This window comes from Harpia harpyja, chromosome 4 (genome assembly GCF_026419915.1).
Source record: "Harpia harpyja isolate bHarHar1 chromosome 4, bHarHar1 primary haplotype, whole genome shotgun sequence".
Taxonomy (NCBI): domain Eukaryota; kingdom Metazoa; phylum Chordata; class Aves; order Accipitriformes; family Accipitridae; genus Harpia; species Harpia harpyja.
Window position 1 is genome coordinate 78,549,614 of NC_068943.1, and position 9,072 is coordinate 78,558,685.

Consider the following 9,072-nt stretch of genomic DNA (forward strand, 5'->3'; position numbering starts at 1 on the left):
GTCTTATCTGCAGGAAGGAAGCCCTTTTGGGGAGCAGTCCAAATCACAGTTCAGCCAGAGTGAGTGATTTTAGGTTGCCTCTATAATAAAAACACTTAAGCTCCTATTGCAGCCTAATGGAGCTGCTGGTGTGCATGCACACCACGCTACTGAAATGCCCTCTTCATTAAATGGGCTATTTGGAAACCAAAGTCTGCACTGACTTTGGGTTCTGAATAACTTTAGATACAATGTCAGGGTCAAAATGTAGCTCCCAAATGGCTTCAGGGTGGCAGAGTAACCAGTGATCACTAGGATTTGTGTAATATTGCAAGGGCAGGGGAAATCAGAAGATGAAGATCTGGTTATCTAGTCAGGTTTCTTTGCAATGCAAGGTCTCCTCCTGTTACACTGCTGTACTGTAAATTGCTAGGGAACTGCCGGCAAGGATGACAGCGTTTTGTCACAGTTGTGATTAAGAGACTGAATCCTTAGGGCCCCTTTAAATTGCCTCTCCTGTTGTCCTAATTCAAGTAGAATTTCATTGTTTTCAATGCATGGGAGGAGGATTCAGGTGGAAATACTAGCAAATTTCTCTTCTGTCCCAGAGAGGTATGCAAACAAATAGCAGAAGTGAACTTCTAGAGAAATTATTTTACTACCTATTAGTGTCTGCCACTTTTCATAGGTTCATCAGGTCACGTGAGAATTCCCCTATAAAGTAATTTATGTGCTGTGCCGCAGAGCAACACTTGACTCTTTTGATCTCTGATATTAGGGATAATGAATTTGTAGGCATCTTCAGCTTCCTCAGCATTGCCATGCAATCTAAGCTGACTACTGGACTGGTCTGACTGCTGCTTGTTCCATTTACTCGATGATAAGCAACACATTATGATTATCTCAAGCGTAAACTGGAAGCAGGCAGGATTTTTAAAACTGTTAGAAGAACCTGATTAGAAAGCAAAGGTGCTTCATTTGCAATCGTACCTTTCTTAAATAAGGTGAATAGAGAAGAGACACGCATCACTTTACAAACATTTTTTTCTTGGTTGCTTAAACTTGTTTTGGCAGTTATTCTCATAATATGGTGGAGATGAAAGTTGTTTTTTATGGTTTTAATGAAACCATAAAACCCAGGAAATTTGGGATACGCTCTTCCAAAGCAGGGAAAATGATAGTTGTGTTTTCTCTCCCTCTTTAAAAAGACTATACTTCTCTTACCCAGACCACCACCACACTAGCAGGTTAATATTATGCACCTGAGGCCTTTCTGTACTCTAGTACAGAAAGCTAGTTTCTTGCTAACTGTCCTTACACAGATTTGAAAATATACTCATTATTTCTATGTGTAAAAGCTTTCCAAAAACCTTGTGAGGCAACTTCAGCCCAAATTGACTGTCTAGCTTAATTTCTCTTCACTTTTCTTCACAGGTATGAATGTACTTCTAAAAATGTTGTTAAACATGTTACGAAGGAAAGTCCTTAATTTTGTACAAATTACTTAAACAGCAATCTGTCCTAATTGCATGCAAGTTGCATGCAGTCTTTCTTGGTGCTTGAATATCTCCTTCTGAAGGAAAACATGGCTGTGTTTTATGATAGCATTTTCTTGAGGCATATGAAGGTTCCTTCTTTTCTCTGCTATCTTCTCGTCTGCTGTCAATGGGACTTCAAATGTTCCAGGTTCCCCCCCTGAGAAAAAGAAAAATTTTAAAAAAGAGAGAGTGCTGGGCTTCTGCTGCACACATCTCCAGAGTGCTGTGGGAACAAAGAGCCAGAAGTGCTGGGAGGGAGGATGGCAAACCAGTGGGAACAGGCAGGAGACGGGCCAGGCGGTGGGGGAAGGGGCCATAGGGTGGTGGGGGAATGGGAGCAGAAAGGAGCCAGATCTGGTAAACTGAGGAGAAGCCTGGTAGGAGAAACTTCTTTGTTTGGAGGAGAGAACAAAGGGGAAGGAGAGTTGATGGAAGAAGCATAGCTGTCGGGTTAGAAGAAATTCATTATTCCTATCCACTATCAGTCTGCACCTTCGAAGGGGCAAAAGTAAACACACAGAGGGAACTGATTAGCATGTGCAAAGAAACATGCTTCTTTTGCTCTGGTTGTGACAATTAACTAGCTCTTTTTTTTCCTCCCCCCCTCTCTTCTTTCAGCACTTAATTCACTTTGGACAAAAACAATTAGATATGAAAATCTAATACAGCAAGACTACAGATATTGACTTCATTGATCTTGACATATTGACCTAAATGTATATATTCTTAGCAGCTCAGAAGTGCTGGTTTCTCTTAGACAGGGCTGACTGCTGCAAAGGAAACTAACCTGACCCACAGTGCTTTCAGTTTCCTCTAAATCTAAAACTTAAATTTGTGATGTACCCTGCTCCACTCCTCCTGGGGTATGAGAGATTAGCACGAAGAAGTTGGCATTAATGTCAAAGCTGTTGTACTGTTAGTACATGTAACTGCTTTGTTTTAAGTTAAAAACTCCTGGTGGAAACCATTTATTTGCGGAAAGCAGAAATGCCAAATCCTCGTGGGAAATTAATACATATCTTCAGTCATCAAGCAGACCATCTAAAATATCAAAACCAGAGCAATACTTAACTTTTCTAAGTTAACTAATATCAATTCTTTACCGCAGGACTGAATGTTTTTCTCTTAGCAATATTACAGCAGAGTAGTCAGCATTTCAATGTAATCTGCACTACAATGCCCTATGTTAATGCAGAGAGATACTTCAAAAACAGAACAACATGTTAATGGTCCCTCCCATATAACTCTTGGGCCTAACAATTAGTAGTCACTTTTATTAGCAGTTAAGTGCAGAAATATACCATTTAAAAATCTTACAGCCTTTGTTCTGGATTTTAGGCGACTTCAACAAAATGTGTCTTTACTAATCCCTTTTGTAAGCTTGCACGTCTGTTGTAAATAGCATTTTTATCCCCTGGCTTGTTGCCTGGAGTATAAGGCAAAGAAACAAGATACCTTGTTTTGCTAAAACTGTTAGTTTCTTTCTTAAATTTATTTTAAGATATGAGTAAAGGCTGGTAAACTCTCTCTACTGGCCATGGATGAATTTTTTTTCCAGTTCTTTATCTGCTGTACTTAGGACTCTGAAACTGGCAGTTGGAAATGAAGCTATTTATCTTGGCATGAATGGGGTTAAACTCTGAATTTTCAGTTATAAAATTGGATTAAACATCAATTTATTGATCAACCCTGAAAAAAATGGCTCAAAAGAGAACACTATCAGCTTCAGGAAGATTCTTCCTGTGAACATGAATTGTTTATCAGAATAGCCATGCTCTTGCAAAGCAGGCTGACCAGTCCCGTTTTTGTTGTTTTGTAAAGTGTCATCACTAGCTTCACCGTTTGGGGGGTTCACCATTTACCATTTCAGTTTCTTCTGGTTTAAGACATGTTGGTTGCATTCTGTGCAAGATATACAAAACCAGCAGCCATTTCTGGAAATAAGAAATGAACTTGTTCTCGAGATTCCTTTTTCTGCAATGAAGTTACACTGCCCTTACATATACATCCCTGGCCCTGCTAGTAACTAGGGTGTTCAATCCTTAAAACCAATCTCTTCTGCAGGGTTGCAGTGTGATAAATATCCTCCAAAGGCTTGCTTACTTAGCAGCGGCCACTAATACATGGTCTTTTAATACCTGCTGGAGGGCTTTTCTTCCAACGGTTGGGGGGTTGCTGGCACTTTGACTTCATCTGTGTTTAAACAAACTGAGAGTTGGCCAGTCAGTTCTCAGGGACCAGGAGGGCAGCTTACGTACCTGGCTAAATTTGCCTTGAAATTTCCAGCTGTGACAGTAAAACCGATTTGCCTGTCCATTTCATCTTCTAAAGAGTGAGGGTACCCATTTTTACATACATAAAAAATTGGCGGTTTTGTCTACACACAACTTTCTGGGGTTCTCCATCATAAATGATTAAGTTTTTCATTTTGTTGAAACTCCTAGCTCTCAGTGAATATTTCTAGTTTAAAATAGTTAGTGATCCATCTATGAGAGGTTTTTTCTTCTCCACTGACCTTTCTGATTCTTTTAAGTGTTCTCATCTCTCCCAATCCAAGAGTTGTGTTCTCCCATACAGCTGAGTGTATTGTCTGAGCTACATGAACTTGTGGTCTGTTTACTCCCATAAGCAGTTACTGAGAGAGCATAGGACAGATCACTCATATGCGAGATACAAAGTGTTTTATAAAATGAAACTGAAAACCGTTTTCTTCAACATATGAAGAATATGGACAGACTTCTGAATATGCTTATTATACTGTTTCCTGGGAAGCTTAATTTATTGATTCATATTCAGTTTTGTTCCTTGTAGGTCCTGGTACATGGAAGGTCTTACACTGGAAAGCATTTTCTTCCAACTTAGTTGTAGCACAAAGTAAAAAAAATATTGCTGGTATTGTGATTTTCAGTGCTGTAAGTGTATTAGCTCAAATGGAGAAATTCATGTTTCATGATACCAGTTTAAGCTTTCAGTTGCAGTAATACCAACCATTCTGAAAAATTATTTTGCAGGGGTTTTTTTGTCTCTACTTTACAGAAGAGGAATATAAAAGAGCGGCAAGAATTCTTATCTTCATGCAGGGCCGGAATGATCATTAATACCGAGATTTCCAAGTATTTATATATAATTTGTACCTGATGTAGCTTTTTGAGAAATCATAAAAAGGCAATTTCTAGCTTCTACTTTTTAGTCATTCTTTTCCAGTTTAGGAGATTTCTTCTTTAGCTGCATAATTAGTCCAATGAGTAAGTCTTGATTTAGCTTCCTAAAGTTAAAAAACAACCCAAAATTCACCACTGTATTGAAGCCATGTACATTAACAGTATCAGTCCTGAGCAAGAGATTTACCATCACTGTAGCTTCTTAAAAAATACTTTAGTACTTTTCTACTTACTTAAGGAGGGAGAAAAACACAGTATTTGCAGAAGTAAGCATTTTCACAGAACATGTATAACCTGAACTGGAAAAATCCATACAAAAAAATAATCTGGTTTTAAGTCAAACCTGAGTCCCAATACTACTGTCTGTCAAACCGGTCTAAATGTTTGGAGCCCAGTACAACACCTATCTGCGTTTGAGCCAGATTCCATGTAAGGATGGTGGCTTATTTCCATCGGGGCTCTCTTGGCTGGACTGCATAACCTATATTTACGTATGTTGCAAGGAGGTCTCCTCTCCGGTAATGCTCTGGAGGTTTCATGAGTGAGCGTAGCACAGGAGGCTGGTCTGATGTGGGAGCCTGGCAGAGGTAGTCTGTGTTTCTCTTTTCATGTGAGTTACTGTCCCCAGGAGTCAGAAGGACATAGTAAGAATACAGGTTAACACAGCTGACCCAGAGCACTTGGTGTCATTGCAACAAACTGAAATAACACAATCTGAGCCAAGAACATCAGTGTTTTAGTTGAGGGAGCTGTTTGGGTTTTCACATCAAAACGCAGCTTTCCTATTGCCAGACTGAGTCTTAAGATTTCTTCTTTGGGAGGGACCAAAATATTTTACTTTTTTTGTTCAGGAAGGAGAAAAGGTTTAGAAATTCATGCATTCTCATTTTTCATCAGATCTAATTCTGACCAGATCCTGAAAACCTGTACTTTTAAAGTTCCTAATACTATCTTTTAGGAAAAAGGCATTAATACCAATATGTGCATGCCCGTACACAGACAGTAGCGTTGGAGTCTCTGTGTGTTGCTGCGTTCAGACTTGAATGCAAAGTCAACCCCAAATCTCTCTTCAATTGATTGGAAACGGGACAAAGCCTCCAAACTTGGTACAACAGACTTATGGAACTGAACATGATGTTGTAGAATAAATGAGGACCCACATACCAGCACTGGATGCTTCAGAGCCACCTCTTGAAGACTCAGAGGCACAGGCTTTGTTTCTCGTTGGGCTAAAGCACTGGCACTGGATTTCCGATGTTCTGGACTGCAAGATACATCAAAAATTCCTCTGAAAAGGCTTACTATAAACAATTAATTTAATAGACCTAATTTAAATGTCTACAGCATAGTGCTGTGTTGGCAAAATAATTATATTGGATATAAATTTTCTATAATAAAAAATTAATTTCTGTCTCTTCATTTATTTAGAACATCTCTTCTTCAGTAGTACAATATCAAACCTTCCCCGCCTCAACTGAAAATAAACTATTAGCAAAAAGTTACTCCAGAACACCTACGCAGATTTATCTAAAAATGAGCCATGAAAATTGTATTTGCATGTATTTTTGCACTCAAGGAAACTCAAAATCAGTTTCTTTTAAGGGTACCAAAGTTGCCACAAATGGCACAAATCCCTGGAAGGTAAATATGTGCCTTGCTCTGTTTGAAGAAATCGGGCTTCAAAATAACAAAGTTATAGACTTTTGAAAACACGCATCCTGGTTTGCACAGCAGGTTTTTCTTAACATCAGAAGCAAACACCAGGATGTGATGTTCTGAATATTCACTTTCAGTATATTTGAAAGCTCACACCTACTTGTATTTGAATGTGTGATTACTTTAAGAACAGCATTGTTCTGAATCACAGTTACAAAAGGAAAAAGGCGTTGGAGACCTTATTGTTTATTATAAATCAGGTTTCTGCTTTCAGTGAGAGAATGAGAGAATATAAGCATTTTACTCACAGGAACTACTATTATTCTTGTAGAATTAAACTTTAGATAGGGCTTCCTGCAAGAATGGCTGTGATCTAGGAAATACGCTGATTCAAATCATGATGCGGAGAAAATACACTCACAGTTCTGTGACTCCAATATCTTCATTTCTCAATTCATCGAAAATTTTGCATGCTTTGGAAGATTTCTTGCAGTGCTGTCCCTGCTGCTTCTTTCTGGCTGAAGCTGGAAATGTGTTTTCCTCCATCTCTTTCTCAGTGGCACCTGGTGGTTTACGTTTTCTCGGAAATAAATAATTCACTTTGGGATAGAAGAAACACAAAATTGTTTTGAGTAACAAAAAGCAACTCTGCACTGTCACAGCGGAATACTGCACACAGCTAAAACGCCTTAAATAGGGTAACAATCAATAACATGCTCAGAAATGAATGCACCTTTACCTCAAGCTTTGGATAACATCTGTTAGTTACTAGAACTATTTACCAGCTTCGAGCCTCAATAATAGTTTTAGACTGAATTTTGGAGTGAATAAGAAAGTATATTTCTACCAGTTAGCATGGTGGGTGAGATTCATGGCTAACTCAATTCTGAGTTAGCCAGCCCTGGTTCCTCATGAGTGACAGAGGGTAGATAGGAGACATAGGCAGAAGGTTAGACATTTCAAATAGGGGCTTAAAAATAAGTAAGATAAATGCTGTCAAAATTAACTACTGTTTTATGTGGGTTTGCTCTACCAGAGTAACACTTACAGTTAATACCTCTACACATACTGCTTGTTAAGTACACAGTATAAGGAAATAATTGGAGGAATCATGCAAGAGAAGCCTGTGAAAGAACAGTGTTTAAAGGTTTTGTTTCTTAAGAAGAGCCATAAATCCCTGAATTCAGTAAGAATGTCCCACAATCTGAGACTACTATAACCCATTCATGGGTTTTGCTGGTTTTGATACTTTCCAGTAAAATATCAGCTAAATGAGGGAAATATTTATTTATTTATTTTATTGCCTGAAATAATGGTTCTTATTTTAGTCAAATGTCTGTCATTCATATATCAAAAAAATCAGAAATTCATTTCAAACAAAATTGGTCTTTGCTCTCAGATTTTCCCTTTGGCTTTCATATATCTTATTAGTAGTAAATATCCAGCATTCCCTTTTATGGTGTACTATAAAAATAAGAGCTTACTCCTGGCCTTACTACAGTTCTGGACTGATACATGCCAACTGGCGTTCTGTTAGGAACCTAAGCCTCACTTTATTTTATTATTTTTCAAAGGCACATGGCACCCACTGCTCATTTTCTGCTACCTAGGATCCTGATATCATTTACTTGAAAGCCTTATCTGTAGATGTTAGATAACAGTAGATATTAAAACCCAGTTTAAAACCTAGAAGATCTAAAAAAAACTAGTCTGATTTTTTTTCTGGTTAATACTTAAGAAAATACAACATTTCTAACCTGTAGGGTAACAAAAATGTGAAATTTACATCCAAGAACTATTTAAAATGTATTACTTTATGCTTGAAGGCAATTTCTTTTAATTTAATTTCTTTTAATTAAAACTCATGCTGAATAGGGGGGAGGTTGAAAACAGAAGATATGAACTCCTGCCCCTCCAGTCTTCTGGGCAGATTTACCATTGACTCTACCAGAAGCACAATTTTTCAAAAAATCTTTAAAATAAAAATTGTGGTTAGTTTTAGCTCTCACAAGAACAAGAAGTTACAAGTGCTAGAGGGCATTCAGCCTACAGTCCTTGTCTCCCCACAAACTGCCACTCAATATTACCCAATTTCTGCTGTCTCAGTCCTGAACTCAACCTTACGCCTGTTATACCAAACTGCGGAGTGGTTTCAAAGGTTCCATGTGCAAACTCCCTGCCTCTGGTACCTACCACCCATCTGTCTGCTCCAAGCTTTCACTGCAAAGCAACTGATTTTAATTTAGACCCACACACACCCCCTACAGCAACTCGAGAAAGGTGCTTTAGTCCTTACTTTGCCTTGCAAGTTCTTCATTAAAAAAAACAAAGCAGAGAAGAAAGCTGCAATCATTTGATTACTAACCAGATTGTGGACACTGTACGCATTTTCAACAGCTTCAAACTGGTTGTTTTGCTCCAGCCTCCTGCTCCAAGTAGCACCAAATAGAGAAACACATTTGGAGGAAAGCAATAAAAGTTCACCAGTCTCTGAACATATAGCAGATATTATCATTACTGCTGAATCACTGTCCCTTATGCAATACAGCATGCCTGGGCTCTAACTGTGGACCTACCCTGAAAAACTGCACCTCTGCATACCTTGTATGTAATGGTTCTCCCTCAATATTACAAACGGTCTGCTGCTTTTCTGGAGGCCTGAGGGTCTTTTGTCACAAAAGCAAGTGCTTCATCAGAGCTCAAGTATGGAAACGGGTTTTCTTGCACAGGAAAGAATA

General features: G+C 38.5%; 1 long non-coding RNA gene across 1 annotated transcript; it reads right to left on the reverse strand.

Annotated features, from left to right (window-relative positions):
- Positions 1–5,841: 5,841 nt before the first annotated feature.
- On the reverse strand, positions 5,842–8,952 carry LOC128141364 (uncharacterized). The gene is made up of 3 exons (XR_008234981.1): positions 8,700–8,952; positions 6,756–6,914; positions 5,842–5,942 (listed from the first exon to the last, which is right to left on the reverse strand). It is a non-coding gene; the product is annotated as an uncharacterized LOC128141364 (long non-coding RNA).
- Between the last annotated feature and the right edge of the window lie 120 nt (positions 8,953–9,072).